This window comes from Ambystoma mexicanum, chromosome 1q (assembly GCF_040938575.1).
Source record: "Ambystoma mexicanum isolate Mex_15411 chromosome 1q, UKY_AmexF1_1, whole genome shotgun sequence".
In the NCBI taxonomy this organism is placed as follows: domain Eukaryota; kingdom Metazoa; phylum Chordata; class Amphibia; order Caudata; family Ambystomatidae; genus Ambystoma; species Ambystoma mexicanum.
In genome coordinates, this window is record NC_090922.1 from 916,329,566 (window position 1) to 916,346,999 (window position 17,434).

Consider the following 17,434-nt stretch of genomic DNA (forward strand, 5'->3'; position numbering starts at 1 on the left):
TGCTCCTCGCGGAGGGGCTGGCCTCCGGGGTACCAAATGGGTTGCGTTGATGCTCAGGAACCGAATTCTGTGGCAGATTCCTTACAGCTTCGTTATTTGATGCAGTGGTCGTCTGCTTACCCTTGTGCTTTGGGTAAAAGGATTTTGCCGGCGGTCGAGTTGCTGCAGCTGGTAGGGGGCTGGCCTCCTGCCCACCCAGACAGTGATTGTGGATCCTGACTTTGCATAGCCATCACTTAATAGGTGACAAATATGTCATTGTCATTGTTGTACAGCAATCCTTATACCAGTCTAAGGATATCTCTTTTGTCTAGAAGGAAGAATCGGGATTGTTTGGCTAGTGGCTGCAGGAAGGCCTCTATATATTTACCTACAGGGTATACCACCAAGCCAAATAGTGAAACAATATGTCTTCCTGGGGGATATTCTAGATTTTATATGTATCTTGCCAGTCAATAAATGTCACATGGTGTCCACTGCAATACTGTTTGTTGGTTTAGGGCACATTCATGAACATGCCTCTCAACACAGATTTTGAAGACACGCCATCAGACAATCCATAGTATCTCTTATTAATTTTAAATAATGAAGAGCATTTTCAACAGGTTGTTTGACGATATTTTCTTACTTGCCATAGCTAGGAACCACTATATTGCCTCCCCTATCTGCCCGTTGTATGATGATGTCATTTTTTAAAAGTGATCTCAGGGTATATGTATTCTTTCATGTTATTACTAGGTGAGTAAATGGGAGTCACAAAGATTGCTTGCTGTTTTGAATACTAGGTTTTCAAATGTTAACATTTCGGGGAGACCTATCCTGATCTTGTGGTATTAAAACAGATGTATCCATAAAGTTAATCACTGATTCATTCAAATGTTCTACCTTTTCGCTAAAGATGATTTTTAGTCTGATTCTCCCAAAAACATTGTAAGTTCCAACTCCAATAGGCAAATATTAATAGTTTGAGCACGTAAAACATAAAGGCCCTTAGACAATACCTTAATATGTGTACTATGCCCCTGGAACAGTGAAGCAAACAATCAAGTTGCTCTGATCACTGGTTGAATCTCACGATCCAAGACTGCTTTCCGAGCAACCTGACGATTCCCTCACCACACCATCTTCACCTCATCTTCCCTTCATTCATGGTTCTTTTCTCTGTCCCTCCCAACCCCCCTTACCTGATGGCTTCCACAGTGGTGGCACACTCTCCACACCCTCTGCCACCGCTGCTGCTCTGTCTTTCGTTTGGTCGCCATGGAAATGGAAGAGGGGCTCCACTTTGAGTCCTGTCTTCCAGCTGTGTGGTGGCCATCCTGCCTCAGTTTTTGTATTAATGAGCAGAATGCAGTAAGGAGGCCCGTTCATTGCTGCAAAAACATTGCTGTCAGCAACACGGGTCGAAAAATGTGCAACCCGGGGTGCTTATAAAAATAATACATGATCTGGTCCACCAGATCGTGGGGGGTAACAGCTCCAAGGAACCTTGTTAAAGTCCCTCGATACACTCAGGCCTTTGACTCAGACCCCGTGCCATTATCACCCGATCTGTCTCCCTAGATCGAGAATTAATGCAAAAATAGTAAGAATGTCTAATCCACCACACTAGCGTGAGATGGGGGTTTAGATTCTATAAAAGACAAGGAGGCGAGTATTATGCATTTCAATCTTTACTCTGAACCACAGCAGCAAAGAATAAAAAACTTTATAAACGAAATTTTTTCAAAAAACACAACGTTATAACAATGCAATGGGAAACATCCCAGTCCAATATGGTGGGCAGGTCATGCCCTGGGGGTAGCCAATAGGGAGCGAGCCAGTCCCAATATAGGTCCATTCCTTTAGTAACTCCCCCTCTTTCTGACGCTGATCTGTCTCACACGACCACCGAACACCTTCTCCACGTGGAACGAAGAACAAACTCCCATGGAGACGCCGGGGTTGAAACCTTCTGCAACCTGGAGCTCAATCTCCCACTTCCTCCTGCATCGAAGTCATCAACTGCCCTCTGAAACAACAACCGACACCAGTAAGGGTGGGTTGGTGGGATAATACTCGCCTCCTTGTCTTTTATAGAATCTAAACCCCCATCTCACGCTAGTGTGGGGGATTAGACATTCTATGGCAAGACAGGAGGCTCATATTATGCAAGTTCAAAGCCCTTGCATTACATTCACCGCTACATGGGCAATACGCTTATGGTAAAATGTCTTAAAAGTTGATTCCCTTGACCAGTCAGCTGCTTTTAGGATCTGTTCCAAACTACCCCCCAGAAAGGCTGCTTTAGAGGCCATAGCGCCTCGGACTGAGTGGGGACCAAAAGAGGAAGTGTCAACCCCCGCCTCCCGCATAACCCATTTGATCCATCTGGCCAAAGTAGAAGGGGAGACCGGCTTATGAGGTTTCCTGTAGGAAATCAGCAGCTGAGAGGTATTGGGAGGTCTAAAACCTTCAGTTATAATCTCAAAACATTTCAAACAGTTGACCACACATAGTTTACAATCTTCAGGAAAAGCTGGATAGGATATCGAAGAAGTCATGCATTTAGTCCTTCGTGAGATAAAGAAAGTAACCCCTTGAGGGGTGAACATCTTATTATCCACATCAAGAGCTCTGATATCAGAGACCCTTTTAATAGACACCAGACATAGTAACATAGCAAGTTTGGCAAATAACTGCTGCAGGGACAGTTCCTCATTAAGAGGCCAGGACCTGAAGAGCTGCAGCACCACATTAACATCCCAAAGAACCGAATATTTCGGTTGTGGCGGAACCTTAATACTGATAGATTTGAGGGCCCTTCGCACTAAAAAGTGTCTACCCACTGGTTCCCCTTTAACCAAAAGATGACCGGCTGAAATAGCCGAACGAAAACCATTAACAGTTCTGTAGGCTTTCCCTTCCTTAAACAATTCTACAAGAAAATTAACCACCTCTACAGGAGAGGCAGAAACGGGATTGAGGTGCCTAGCCACACACCAGCTAACCCATCTGTTCCATGCTGTGGAATACCCTGCCTTAGTAGAGGGCGCCCAGGAGTCCCTGATGACCGCCATAGAGTCTTGCGAAAGTCCTCTGAAGCACCAGGAAGAGCTGAAATCTTCCAAGCCATAAGGGCAAGGTGTCCCTGCAAGACCAACTCGTGAGGGAGACCCTCCGGATCCACTAGCAACTGGGGATCGCGAGGGAGAAGACAGGGAATATCTATTGCCAATTCTAGAAGGGCCGGGAACCAAACTTGAGAGGGCCAAAAGGGGGCAACTAGAACCAGAGACACCGCCTGAGTGCGAACCTGGACCAGAACCCGGGCTATCATAGCAAAGGGAGGAAAGGCATACCCCAACTGACCCGACCAATCCTGGAGGAAAGCGTCGGTGGCTAGAGCTAACGCATCTGGTCTCCAACTGTAAAACCTGGGAACTTGACAATTCAGTCTGGAGGCAAACAAGTCTATCATCAGAGGACCCCAGAGGGACTCTATGCGGGCGAAAAGAGACCTGTTCAGCATCCAATCGCTCCTGTCCTGCAGGTGCCTGGAGTTCCAATCTGCAACCTCGTTGCTGACTCCTGGGAGATATTCCACTTTCAAGAGAATATCCCTGTCGAGGCAAAAATGCCAAAACTCTCTCGCCAAATCCGCCAAGACTTTGGACCTGGTACCCCCCAGGTGATTGATGTCCCTCACCGCAGATATGTTGTCCATGCGGAGGAGAACACAACAATTCCCCTGATCCTTGAGGAGACTCCGAACAGCAAAAGACCCCGCTAACCACTCTAGGCAATTGATATGGAGCAGTTTCTCTGACTCCGACCATTTCCCTCCTGTGGAGACCTGACCCAATCTGGCTCCCCAACCCGATCTGCTCGCATCTGACTCCAGAACGACATCCGGCGATGGGCCAAATATTGCCTTGCCATTCCAGGCCTCCATGTGCCTGAGCCACCACAGAAGTTCCAACCTGGCCTCTGGCGGCAATTCCACCATTTGGGAGTAAGAGAGACACTTGCGCAAATGCCTGGCCTTTAAGCGTTGCAGTGCTCTGTAATGTAGGGGAGCAGGGAAGATAGCCTGAATGGATGCCGACAACATCCCTACAACTCTGGCCAACTGCCTGAGGGAGATCCTCCCTCTCCTGAGGAGTAGACGAATTTCCTTCTTTATCTTGGACAGTCTGCTGTCTGGGAGAAGAAGGATGCAAAGCTTTGAATCTATATTGAAGCCCAGAAATTGGATACATTGCGTAGGCTTCAATATGGATTTTTTTTACATTTATCACAAAACCTAGATCCTGTAAGAGGGTCACAGTAAATTTCAGATGAGAACACAGAGTTTGACAATTCTGGGCCAGGAGCAACATGTCGCCTAGATAAACTATGATCCGAATCCCCCTGGACCTGAGAAGAGCCATCACAGGGCGCATGAGCTTGGTGAAACACCATGGGGCCGAGGACAGGCCAAACGGAAGGGATGCAAACTGCCACACTCGACCCCCCCACTGAAACTGAAGATACTCCTGATGTGGGGGAAAGACGGGAACCACTAGGTAAGCGTCTTTGAGGTCCAATTTGACCATCCAGTCTGCAGGGAGAAGAGTATCCCTGAGTAAATGAACTCCCTCCATCTTGAAGTGGTGATAAACCACAAAAGAGTTGAGAGCTTTCAGGTTGATTACTGGACGAAACCCCTGGTCCGGTTTCGGAACTAGAAAAATGGTACTCTGGAACTGAGAGGCCCTGTAAGTGGCCGTGACTACCGCCCCTTTGGAGATGAGATCCCGTACCTCCCCATCTATAAGGGATTGTTTGACTTCGTCGAACACCAAAGGAAGGGGAATGGACAACTGGCAAGGAGGGGCATAGAACTCTATCTGATAACCCTGAATCGTTTGTAGCACCCAAGGATCCGAAGTGAGAGCCTCCCACTGTGGAAGGAACCTGGCTAGTCTGCCACCTAAACTTTTGAGGGAAAAAACTTTTAGCACCTCGGAAATTACCTGCTGGCCCTCTTGATCTTCCGGCTCCCCTGCCGGCACGTCCTCTCCAACTGGAGTTTTGTTGCGGATAGAACTGATTATGTGCTCCTCGAGCAGAGGAGGTATGGTATGCGCCACGGGGCGCAAACAGTCGGGGGCGGGAGGAGCCCTGGGAAAAACGGCCGGAGGAGCGGGCCCTACCTCGTCCAGCCTTGTTAAAAACCTTTGGGGCAAAAACCTTTTTTATATTAACCTGCGCTTTGTCCAGCGCTGTAAATGTGTGAACATAAGCTGACAAATCTTTCAGGAAAGAATCCCCAAACAAATTACCCTGAGCTGCAGGGCCACCTTCCCTCTCTGACATGTCTGCCAGTTTGGAATTCAACCTCATTAATAATGATTTCCTCCTCTCCCTACATATGGAGGCATTAGCATTGCCGAGCAGGCATACTGTACGTTGGATCCAACCCCTTAATGCGTCAACATCTATCGGGGTATTAGAGGATGCCGCCTCTTCTGCCATTTCAAAAATCTGCGTGACTGGACCCAGGATGTCCAACAGTCTGTCTTGACAACTACGCCACGCTTTATCGACCCCCTTCTTGGGGTCCTTCCCTTTCTGGGAAAGAAAAGCCGCCATAGACTGGTCTATTTCTGGCGCTAGAGCTACCTTGTCGGCGAGCAACGGTCTAGGGCATTCCGCCCGTAACTTATTACGATCCTCTTTGGCCATAGGGCGCCGGATCCAGAACTTGAGGAAAGAGGAAACCTCCTCAGAGGGTTGCCACTCAGCAGACCTGGGGTGTTGTATCAGGGCAGGATCAAAGAAAGGAACACCACTACCATCCAGCAGGGGACCCCCTTGAGGGACTACCGAGGTCACCTTCCTTTTTTGCCCCTTAGGGGGCGAATCAGAATCATCTGCACTGTCAGAGGATGAGACATCAATAGGGGGCTCCACCGGCCCGAAAGGCGCGGGGGCCGGCCAGGGGGTGGAAGAGATAGGTCGAGATTCTTCCCACCCGCGCTTTAAATTACCCTTAGGGGAAGCAATAGGAGATATGGCCACTAGGGGACTGAGTTGTCCCTGGGTATGTTTAGTTTTAACCTTACATTTTCTGGGTGCCTGGGACTCCACAGATGGGACAGCGTCCTGGGAGGGATGAAAATCCGCAATGCGGGTAATTAATCTGTCAAAGGCTGACGCCAAAGTATTATTCAAATTAGATAAAGCGGAGTCCAAAGAGGACTGAATAGCTTGAGCCACTAAAGGCTGGGAATGACAGGCTTGATCCCCAATGTTTTCAAGTACCTTCTCACTTTTTTTGGCAGTGCGCACTTGAGTGCTGGCATCTGCAGAGGAGGGAAGCACTCCTTTGTCCATGACAGCACCAATTTCTTTGGTAAAATAGAGATATATATATATATATACCGTTATTTAAACACAGCTGGGTCAAAGCTGCACTCACACAAGCCGAGCAGGCTGTAAGGACTCAAGTTAATAGTGTGCCACAAACCACAGGTAAGGGCCACCAAGGCAGAACATGGGCAGTGTCTGAATTCCCACAGACAAACACGCGAGCAGCGTGTGAGGGCAAAGAAGCAACATTTTTAAACCTACAACAACTGTAACACTATTACTAATTTATAAAAGAAAATGGAACATATTACGAAAAAAATAAAAATATAAATTTTTTGTGGCTGAGAGCAGGCACGAACTGCTAAACCTGCCTTTCACAAGGGCTTACTGTGTGAGCCACAGAGCTCCCTAGGCTACAAAGCAACAACAATGTGAGTGAACTCCACGCTCGAATAAATCACCTCAGGCGAACGCGGGCGAGATAAACGCTCCGCTTGCCTGAGGAAAGTCACAGCATATACAATGTATCAAGTAAAAGAAACGCGTTCTCCCAAACGCTGCTCCCTGAAACCAAGTGATATAATTAACACTTCAAAGCACACAGTCTAAGAGAAAACCAGAGGTGTGACTTAGCTTGTGGGTCAGCAGCAAAGAAAGAGGGGGAGTTACTAAAGGAATGGACCTATATTGGGACTGGCTCGCTCCCTATTGGCTACCCCCAGGGCATGACCTGCCCACCATATTGGACTGGGATGTTTCCCATTGCATTGTTATAACGTTGTGTTTTTTGAAAAATTTCGTTTATAAAGTTTTTTATTCTTTGCTGCTGTGGTTCAGAGTAAAAATTGAAATGCATAATATGAGCCTGTCTTGCCATAGAATCAAAGTTGAACACTTTTATTGTCAACATTGCTAAACTCGAGCAAGTTTGAAGAACTCCTGGTCAGACTTGGTTGAGGCAATTCACCTTTTGTAAGTGCCTCCTCCTTCTGTGATGTTCCCTCCCTAGAAAAGGTCTGTTTTCTTGATTTGATTAGTTCTAATTTCTTTCGTATTCTGAGAATGATATACTAGCGTATACTGGTTTTTCTCCTACGGATAATCATTTGCAAAATTAGGTAACCTGTTGTTTTGAGAAAATAACAGTACCTTTTTTTACATTTTCCAAATTTCTTTTGAAGATTGAAATGTTTTAAACCCATCAACCTCTTTATTAATAGCTTTCTCTAAAGGATGTTTTTCAGTATGATTTATTTCCTCTTTTAATTCAGAGGACAAATGAAAGGAAATTGGGTGTAGCCTCAGCTACCTACTACATCCCATGTTATATTCGTCATCTTCACATGAAAGGACTGGTGCCATTTATTTTTGCAGGTCCAATGATGTAATGATATAATGTTGGTTTTGGATATTCCTTCAACAAACGGAAAAATAATTATTTTCGAAAACACGTTTTCTTTCAATTAAACAATGACCCACTTGAGACTCTTGCATTTAGAGTGGGTTTGTCTGGTACATGATAAAATGTATAAGAACCATTGATAGCCTGCTAATCTGTGTCTTGGTAAAACGTATAGTGTCCTGTTCAGCCACAGTAAGGTAATTCTCTTTATGTATAACCTGGGTGGTGAAGCACATGAGACATAACCTACAGGATTTTTGTATTTTGTTAATTATAACCCTGACAAAGAAAGGTTGCGCTGAGACTATCCATCAGATGATGCTGTGATTCCTAGGAACACAAATATGGTATGGAAACCAACAAGCGAACATTCTGAAGTTGCAGAAGAAGAATAGGGTGAAGATTGTCTTTTCTGCAATTTCATCAAGAGCAGAATGGAGGACCGAAGAGTGAATCTTCTTTTCAGATACTTGTGGTATATTATTGATATTTATGTGGCGGTTTAGCCCATTCGCAGGGTAATTGTGTAATGCATTGCGGTATCTTGTTTACAGTTGTAATTTGAATGGTTTAGCTAAAAGCCATGACAAACTCTTGTAAAGGTGGAACAGATTTGGCCGCTATAAAAGGAAGGAGCAAGAAAGAGTAAGAGTGGCATGAAAACCCAACTGTATTTCTGCAGAGGCATGCTACGAATTGTTTTTGTCTTGTTACTTTTACATATTGACTTGCTCTTCAGTAAGCCTTAAGATTCACTAGTGGATGTTGAAGGTCTGTGTTAGTCTGGTCAGTTATGGTTGCATCTGTAGGAGGCTCTTCATTGGTGTAATATCGAATTGTGACTACATTTCATAATTTCTTTTTATTTCAATGTTGTTCACAACCATTTTTTAAGTATTTACTTTCTTTTTTATTATTCTTGAAAAGTCATTGAAATACACATTATTTTTTATTCTCTTGCGTAACATTTATTCTCTTGCGTAACATTCGTAACGACTGTCAGATAATAAACAATACATTTAGATGCGGATATATATATATATATATCTATATATATATATATATATATATATAGATATATATATATATGTATATATATTACATGGCCGCGGTAGCGGCCATGTAGTTATGGTTAAGTTGGTGTTTCCATAGGAAGAGCACTTTTTGGGCGGCTTATAACTTTGCTACCCCTGGACGAATCCTCACCAAACTTTGGAAACAAAGTATATGGCCCACTCTGAATATTTTTGCAAAGTTTGGTGAGGATTCGTCCAGGGGGGGAAAGGTTATAGGGGGGGTCCCAAAACTTTTTTTTTTCCCATAGACTGAATGGGGAAAAACTTTGCGCACGGCTACAGCCCGAACCGCTGGACGGATTTACACCAAATTTGCGGCAGGAGCGGCAGCCTGGTCCCAAAAGCTTTTGCAAATTTGGTGTAAATCCGTCCAGTAGTTTTTTTAAAAATGACCAAAATGTAAGAGAAAAAAATTAGTGATATCTGTGTTCGCTTCGCGGACGGACATCCCTGTTTGCTACGCGGACAGCACCCCGATTGGCACAGCGGCTTGCGTCATGTCCGCAGACATGCGACGTGTTCGCTGATTGGGCGGCGTGGTGCGTGAATGCGAGTCAGATTTTCTGTCACGCCCGCCATCTTGCATTTGCGGACGTCCGTGAGGATGGGGGAGTATGAGATAGGTTCAAAGTTGTATTTTATTTATGTGCTAGATGCTTTTGTTGTGTTTGATTTGTCTGCGGACAACACGGCTGTTCTGGAATGTTCGTAAATAAACCAAATGGATTCGGTGTCAACTTGAAAGTGTTCTAAGAACACTCGTGGGGTCTTGGAATGTTTGCAGGGGGTGTCCTGGAGACGTTGTCTGTATTGTTCGTTGGCAAGGTGAAAATGTTTTAAGAAAAATCGCGGTGTCCACAAATGTTCGTACATAAAGAAAATGGGGGAGTCCTGAGGACGCTGTTTGTATTGTCCTCTGGCAAGTTGAATGTGTCCTAGGACCTTCCCCCTGTCCGCAGACATAACAATGGTTGCAATGTTTGCATCTATGGGTGTGATATGCTGGGGTGGTTGGGGCCAGGGTATAGAATGTTGGGTGCATGGCCATTTGGCCATGCACCCAAGAGTGTATGCCCTGGCCACAACCACTGCAGCATATCACACCCATAGTGGCTTTTAACTTTGGGTCAAAAACTAATTTATAAGGAACAATGTTATAAGCTTGTATGGGTGTAATATGCTGCGATGGTTGTATTTATCTTGTTGTACGTACTATTTGGTTTAGTAACGGGAGTCTATGTTTTTATTGTTCATTTCTGTAATAAAAGAAAATAGCATGTTAGTATTAGTATTTTATAATGACTTATTACATTGTACAATCAACATTTTCTTCTTTTTTGTGACCCTCATATTTAGTAGATTACAAACCAGAGTACTGTGCAATGTGCAAAGTTTCTGTGTTTGTTGCTAAAATAATTGGGTCTGTGGGAGAAAATAAATCCATGTTGGATTAAAAAAAAAAACCTTTTTCTGTTATGCTACAGTTTATTTATTTGTTTGTTTTCCGTGTTTACTTGTTCTTTCTGCCTAATGCTTTATGCATTGGATTGTTCCAGTTTTTGTGAACAGTAAGAAATTAGGTATTTGTTTGGATATTGTAAAATTTTGGCCCAGTTAGATACCAATAGGCGTATTCTAACTGTTTATGTTTTGATATAATTTCGTGGTATTGATTTATCTGTTTGCATATTTGTAAATTTTGGGACAGTTAGATACCAATTGGCGTATTCTAACTGTCTATTTTTTGCTCTATTTGAGTGGTATTCATTTATCTGATTAGTTGTTGTAGAATCTTTGGGCAGTTAGATAGGTTTTGAAATATTGTGACAGTTTATATTTTTTTACTACACGTGTACTTAAGGTTTAAGTACAGTTCAGTTATCAAGTTTTGGTTTTAAGAACATTGAATACGCGTTTGTAAGATTAGCTGGTAATCTCTGCTTTAGAGTAACGGTACTATCATTACATTCAAACCATCCAAATTTTTTTATATATATGCAGTGTAGTGCCCTGAGTTTGTTGGGGCTCCTGCGTGGTAGATTATACCTATTGTTGTGAAGGTTTTCCTACCAAGTGAAATTTGACCGTGTGTGAATCCAGTCAGCTTGCAGTTGTTTTTCGTACCATCTGCATTGTAACGTAGAAGCATTAGTATTACGTATTTACTATGTGTTTGTATTAATAACGTGGAGCGATTATCCGAATTGCAGGTAGAACATAATCTACCGTGGTTTGCATTTTGTACAAGTTGCTGAAATGGAACGGATTCACAATTAGGTATTGATATATAGACAAAGCGCTCATTGGGGATTCATTCATAGGTATGTTTTTGTTTTCCAGTACTAATATTAAGTACATTCGAAATTCTTGTGGATCTTCCTGTGAGTTTATAGTGAATTTCACCATCCCAGCACAGTAGTCCAATTGTCGTCTTATTCCAAAAACACTATACGTGTTGTCAGGATTGTTTGCTGCATTTCTGTGATGTACTAACATTTGCAAACACAATGGGTCTGTACTGTGTAAGTAAATGCAGTCAACAATTGGTGGTAATTGAAATAGAATATTCATTGCTACATTTGCGTAGCAATTTACACCAACTATATTTGAGAATTTAAATGGTCCAGGTAGTTCTGTATCTAACTGTTTTTTTTGGAGTTTGTCTTCCTTCTTTAAAGAAGTACCTGGTTTACTTTCCCTAATTGATTCTTTTTTGCTTGTGGTACTTGATGAAGTTTTAGTTTCTTTTAGTTTCTTTGGAGGATTTGCAGTGACATCCTGTTGCATTTGTGTTTGATTTAGTTTTCTTTTAGAACATTTTCCTTTTTGTGGAACAGGATATGTTTGTAGATGGGGGGTGTATAGTGAACGAAGTCTATTGTATTCTAAAATGCAAGGAATATCAGCATTTACTTTACTTGCATCAAAGTTTATTAGAAATAGACCGTCAATTGTACGTTGGCGTGACAGTGCTACATAGCTCATGCCTTCTTTAAAGACTGTGTTACCAATGTCTATCATTGCTTTGTCTAGAGTAAGACCTTGTGATTTATGAATGATGACTGGGTATGCAAGAGTTAGAGAAAATTGTTCTCTACGTATATACATGTCTTTGAAGAGAAGGAATCGAGCTGTTGAGCGTCCTATTCTTTTAACTTCTGTAAGTTTGTCAAAGAGAATATTGGCAAACTGAATTTTGTTGTCACGCGGGTATGTTTGAAAGCCAACATCCATTAGCTAGTCTTTGGTCCATGTCAAGGTTACGTTTAAGCATTACTCTGCAATTTAAAGATAATTTAAATATCTTTTCCAAGCCTGCTGTGTTTGAGATTGATTTTTCTAAACTATTTAGTCTTGCTGTGGCTTGGTCACACATGGGTAGTGTCATTCTATGTACATCTAGTTTGTCTGTGGCGCTAATTTCCATAATTGGTTGCATTTCTTTGCTTAACATTATTTCATTGAATTTGAAACAGCTTGCAAGAGTTGGCATTGAGCCATACAATTGCCATTTTTGTGGGCTAATTGTTTCATAACATCTGTAGCACATGCATTATCACCATAAAGTGCATGAATGTGCCGGGTTTTCAATATTGCTTCTGGTTCTCTAGAAAGTATAACAACTCTGATACTTTTTAAGATGTTGGCATAATTGAGATCTGCAGATTGGCACATGTTTTCTGTTAATTCTATGTATTGGAAATGTTGCCAAAGGTTGACATTTCCAATGCTGCCAACAGTTTTACGGCAGAGTTTGTGTTCTAATGTTTTAAAAATAGGCTCACCTTTTACAGGTGTCAATTGAAGAAGATGTCCGAAAACAATGATATGTTTTCCTGCAAATAGCTCTCCATAGTTTGTTTTGAGTATTTCTTGTAATCTGAGGTGAATCAAAGCCAACATTAGGTTGGACACCATGCTCACTTCATCTATTAGTAGCATTTTCATTTGTTTCAATACTCTGCTACTTCCATTGCAGCTTCTGCAAAAAGTTTGTAATAATCTAACTTGTTTTGGTGTTCTACTGGCAGGAGTAGTAATCGGTGTAAAGTGACACCACCTATGTTGTAGGCAGCTAACCCTGTGGGGGCAGTGACAAAAGCTGACAGTTTGTTGTTTGTCAATTGATGAAGGAACTTGCTGATGATTTTGATTAGGAATGTTTTGCCAGACCCAGCTTCACCACTGACATACAATAGTATAGGTTTGTAATTTTGGCAGGTGCATTCTTTGTTTTCATGCTACGCACCATGTGCAATTTCTTTTGTTATTTCCTGAAAAATGCTACGTTGCTCTTTGTTTAGTTTTGATTGTAGTGTAGTTAAGTATTCTTTATCTTCATAGTGACACATGGTGTTTTCTACTTCTATCATAGCTAATTCTGCCTCATTTCTTATTAGTGATTCTCCAAGTGGTTCTTGGCTTCCTGTGGCAGAAGGTTGACTACTGTCAGGAGTGTCCTTATCTAGTTGGGCCTGGAGTTCCTCTTCGTGTTGCTGTTCATTGTGCAACATTGTTTTGTACTGTGCAAAGTTTACATCAGTTATACTGCTTTCATTGGCTTTGAAAACGTCTTCATATGAATCATAGGTATCTAGTATTTCTTCTTCTTTTCCCCATGGTTTGAAGAGTTGTAGCAGGGACATGTAATATATGTCTTTATGTTGAGGAGTCTTTAATGACAATTTGATATGGTTAATTAAATTTGGTTTGGTGAGTTTTACTAAGCTGCCATCACAGTTTGTCACTTTGTATTTACGGTTTTGCTCATCAGGTTTTATATTATTTTTGTATGTGTAGTTTTGGGCTATGTGGTATAGACACATGGTTTCCAAAGTGGTACTCCTGTTTGGGTAGTATGTGTCCAATAAATTGTTTTTTAAAATGTCTTGGCTGTTGGAATCATGTGTGGCTATTGTTTCTATATCTTCGTATGATTGTAGAACTCTTTTTCTAGATTTAGCTGGGCTTAGCCATACTATATTTGCAGATTTACCATACAATGCAGTACCAGTTAATCGATCAGCTGCTTCATAGGATCCACATTCTCTATGGGACAGCATTTTTATGCCCAAGCTGTATAATTTCTGAGACACTGTTTTATCTGATGACAGTTCATTCCAGAGGTCTTGGAGCTCTGTCTTTTCTGATTTGGTTAAGTATGCTGTGACATATCGTGCAACTGCAGTAGAATTGTCTGCAATGTACTGCACATCTATGTTTGCATTCCACAAATGGGCAATGATTGCATTGTAATCATTGATATATTCTTCTTCTTTTCTTTTTATGCAATATGTATTTTTAGGTGACTTACCTTTAACTCTATGTCTAACTGAAGACATGAGGTTGTTAACTTGACCTGTATTTGTAACTGGTCTAGGGAAACCAAATCGGCATTTGGTGTAGTATTTCCCTTTGTTTTTGTATTTGCGACGACAATATTTGCCACATTTGTGTCTTTGGAATTGTAAGATTTTTGCATGAAGATCACTATTTGTGGATTCTGATGGAATTTCACAAGTGACATATTTTTGAATAAACTGTAAAACAGTGGCATCACTTTCTTGACCAAATTTAGGAGCATCTTTAATCCATAAAAGCATGTGGACATGTGGCGCTCCTCTGGCTTGGTATTCTTTTCTCCAAAAGAAGTGTTGCACTTCTCCAAGGGGAGGAACAGTTTTATTACAAATAAAATGTAGCATAGCAATGAAGCGATGGTGAAAATATCTAGAAACATTAACAGGATCCTGACAACAAAGTTCTCCAGGTATTAGTATATCTATGTTTGTTTTGTTTTCATTTGATATGCGTAGGAAAGCATGTAAATCTTCCCATGCATATTCTGCGCAACTTAATGTAACAAACCAAGTGGGTGGGCCTAGGTTTCTGATCCTACAACGTACATCTCCATGGCGTCGAAACCAGTACTCATTAGTACCTTGCATATTTGCTAATAGATTTGTAAGATTTGTCTGTAAAACCTCATCTTTTTGTTGAACTTTTTGTAATAATTGTGTGGCTGTCATATTTTGAAAGTGTGATCCTGATTTTAATATGTGTGCAACTCCGTAACATAAAGTTGCTAGTTCACTTTCAAAGAGTAGGTGGAATATGTATTCCACATTTTGTCGAAATCTGGGATCTTCAGAATACATTCGTAATGAGCGATATTCTGATGCTGATATTTGAACAGGTCTATCATTGTATCTTCCTCCTTTGCCAGTAGGAAAGAGTAGAGGAAAAGCATGTGCTTCTATACTTTTTTCCCATATGCTGATTGGTGATCCTTTTGTTTGACACATTTGGTACGTTTCCAGTGCATCTTCTATGGTGTCATTAGAGTGCAATGGGTGAATTGTATAATGGTCTAAAGTGTTTGCTATTGTAGCAGGATCTAGGAGCTCAAATTGACCAGTTTCTTGTGTCTCTTGAATTATTTCAGTTGTATCTTTCAAGTTTTCTTCGATATTAATTTCTTTGTAATAATCATTATTCTCTTTGAGATATTGCAGGGCTTCTCTAACTTTATGTAAATCTACCAGTTGTTGCCAAATGTTTTTGTCTTTTGAAGGTACTCCATTCACCAAGATAATTAAAGATTGTTGCATTGGACGTTGCACTCCTAGAGTGTGCACATTTTCTTTTAGATCTAATGGTAAATACACTACTTTTCCACGAATACCTTTAACTAATTCAGAGGGAGGTAATTTTGCAGTTTTTGGTTGAGGGCGTATTATTGCAAGTTGTTGAAGGAGTTTTGGTAGTGGATGTAATTCCAAGTTATTTGAGATAGCACGTGAAGGAGTTTGGTTGTTGTCAAGTTTGGTAGTGCAGTAACTGCAAAGTATTATGGGGTCAGTTATTTCGTATTTGTTTTCTGCTATAAGGTAGAGAGCTAATTCAAACCATTTAGAATCTTCATTGTCATCTATTTTGTATGAAAGGTCTATAGTTTTTGTGTTACTTTTATAACACGTTCTGTGGCAACATACACACACGTGGTTTGGTACTTCAGCTGAAGTGCTTTGAAATTTTAGTATTTCTCTTTTGTATGTGTGTAGTGAAAGGTTGCCATGTGCAGATTTGTTACGAAGTTGGTTGACAGCTATTTCATCTTGTAAGTGGGTTTCATTTCCAAAATATTTTTTCTGTATATACTCAATTTCTTCTAGTAGGTCTTTTGGTGTACCATGTAGAAGAATGTTATTTAAATTGGCTAGTGCTAAAGCAGGACTTTTTGCATAATACAGTTTATAAACTAGATTTCTTATACTTGCATGATGTGTTGATATCCTTTTGATATCATGGAAGGTTGTTTTGCAAGTAGCTCCTGATATGCAGGCCAACGAATGTCCTTGCAGTCCTGTGTGCTTGCATACTGGACAAGCATCCATACTTTGCAGTATTTTAATTTTGATTTTGTCTTTGCTTTTCACATATTGATTGAGGAATAGGCGTAAAGATTGGAACATTTTTTTGGGAATGTTACACATTGACGTGCATGGCCATGTGTAAATTAGATGTTCTGATTCATTCGAATGGAGGGGTAAATCTAAGTTTTCAGGGCATATTTTTGTAAGGAGTACTTCTTGTTCCATTATGGTATTATTAACTTTTTCATAACCTCGACAACTGCTATGTATGGCAATTGTATTTGTTTGCTTTTGTTTATATGCTTCTTCATTAAAGTATGGTTCTGTGCTTGTAGTGTGACTCCATTCACCTCTACAGATATTTAAGAAGTTATTTCTGTTCACATTTCGTTTATTGAGAAGTCTTTTTTGAAGTTTAGTTATTAGTTTTGTTAGTGGTTTAATTCTGTTTAACACAACAATAAATAAGTTTCTTTTTGAGAAGAATTGCACTGTCTATGAACACTTCTAAGATTACTTTCCTACGATAGGTTTGAAGTGTTGAACCTGGTTTCTCTCCTGTTTTTATCAGATTTTGAAGGACTTTGTGACAGAACATTTTGGATAATATACTTTTCTTGTTATGCTTACTTTGTACTATATGAATATTTATAGAAGACGTTTTATTTGTAGTGATAGTTGATTTTCTGTTAATAGTTTTTTGTGTCGTTTTACTTTGTGATACAGCAGGCAAAGTTTTTGCACTAGAAACTTCTGTTTCACAACATGACTGTATTAGCTGTTGTGTTTCAACGTTTTTTACAAATTCTGCTATAGATGGGTGTTTATGTTGGAGACTTTTCTTTTCATTTGCTCTACTTCTGCGTCCCTTTCTACGGAGTTGCTTTTTGGTGGGCATTCTGTAGCGTCTGTTGAAAGAAATACAGAAGGTTTGGGTTGCGGTTTTCTGCAATGCATGTGTGTTGTGTGCATGATTGTTTGAGTAAGATGATAAAGATGTATGTAATGGTGTGTGATTGTGAATTGGGAAGTTGATCTACCAGGGATGGGTATTCTTCAATTAATGTGTTACTAAACTGGGGTTCAGATGACAGAAAAAAGTAAGCCGGTGGTGTGGAGAAGAATAAATAATATAGGTAAACCTATACAATTAAAACAGTTGTTTGTTCTACAACATCTACATTCTAGCGGCTGAGTTGGGTAATTTGTGTGCCGAAAAATAGGAATTTGAGGGCCATTCTGAC

General features: G+C 41.0%; 1 long non-coding RNA gene across 1 annotated transcript; it reads right to left on the minus strand.

Moving 5' to 3' along the window:
* Nucleotides 1–1,657: 1,657 nt before the first annotated feature.
* Nucleotides 1,658–5,139, minus strand: LOC138538826 (uncharacterized). Its single transcript, XR_011286918.1, has 2 exons — nucleotides 4,998–5,139; nucleotides 1,658–2,011 (listed from the first exon to the last, which is right to left on the minus strand). It is a non-coding gene; the product is annotated as an uncharacterized lncRNA (long non-coding RNA).
* Nucleotides 5,140–17,434: the final 12,295 nt, after the last annotated feature.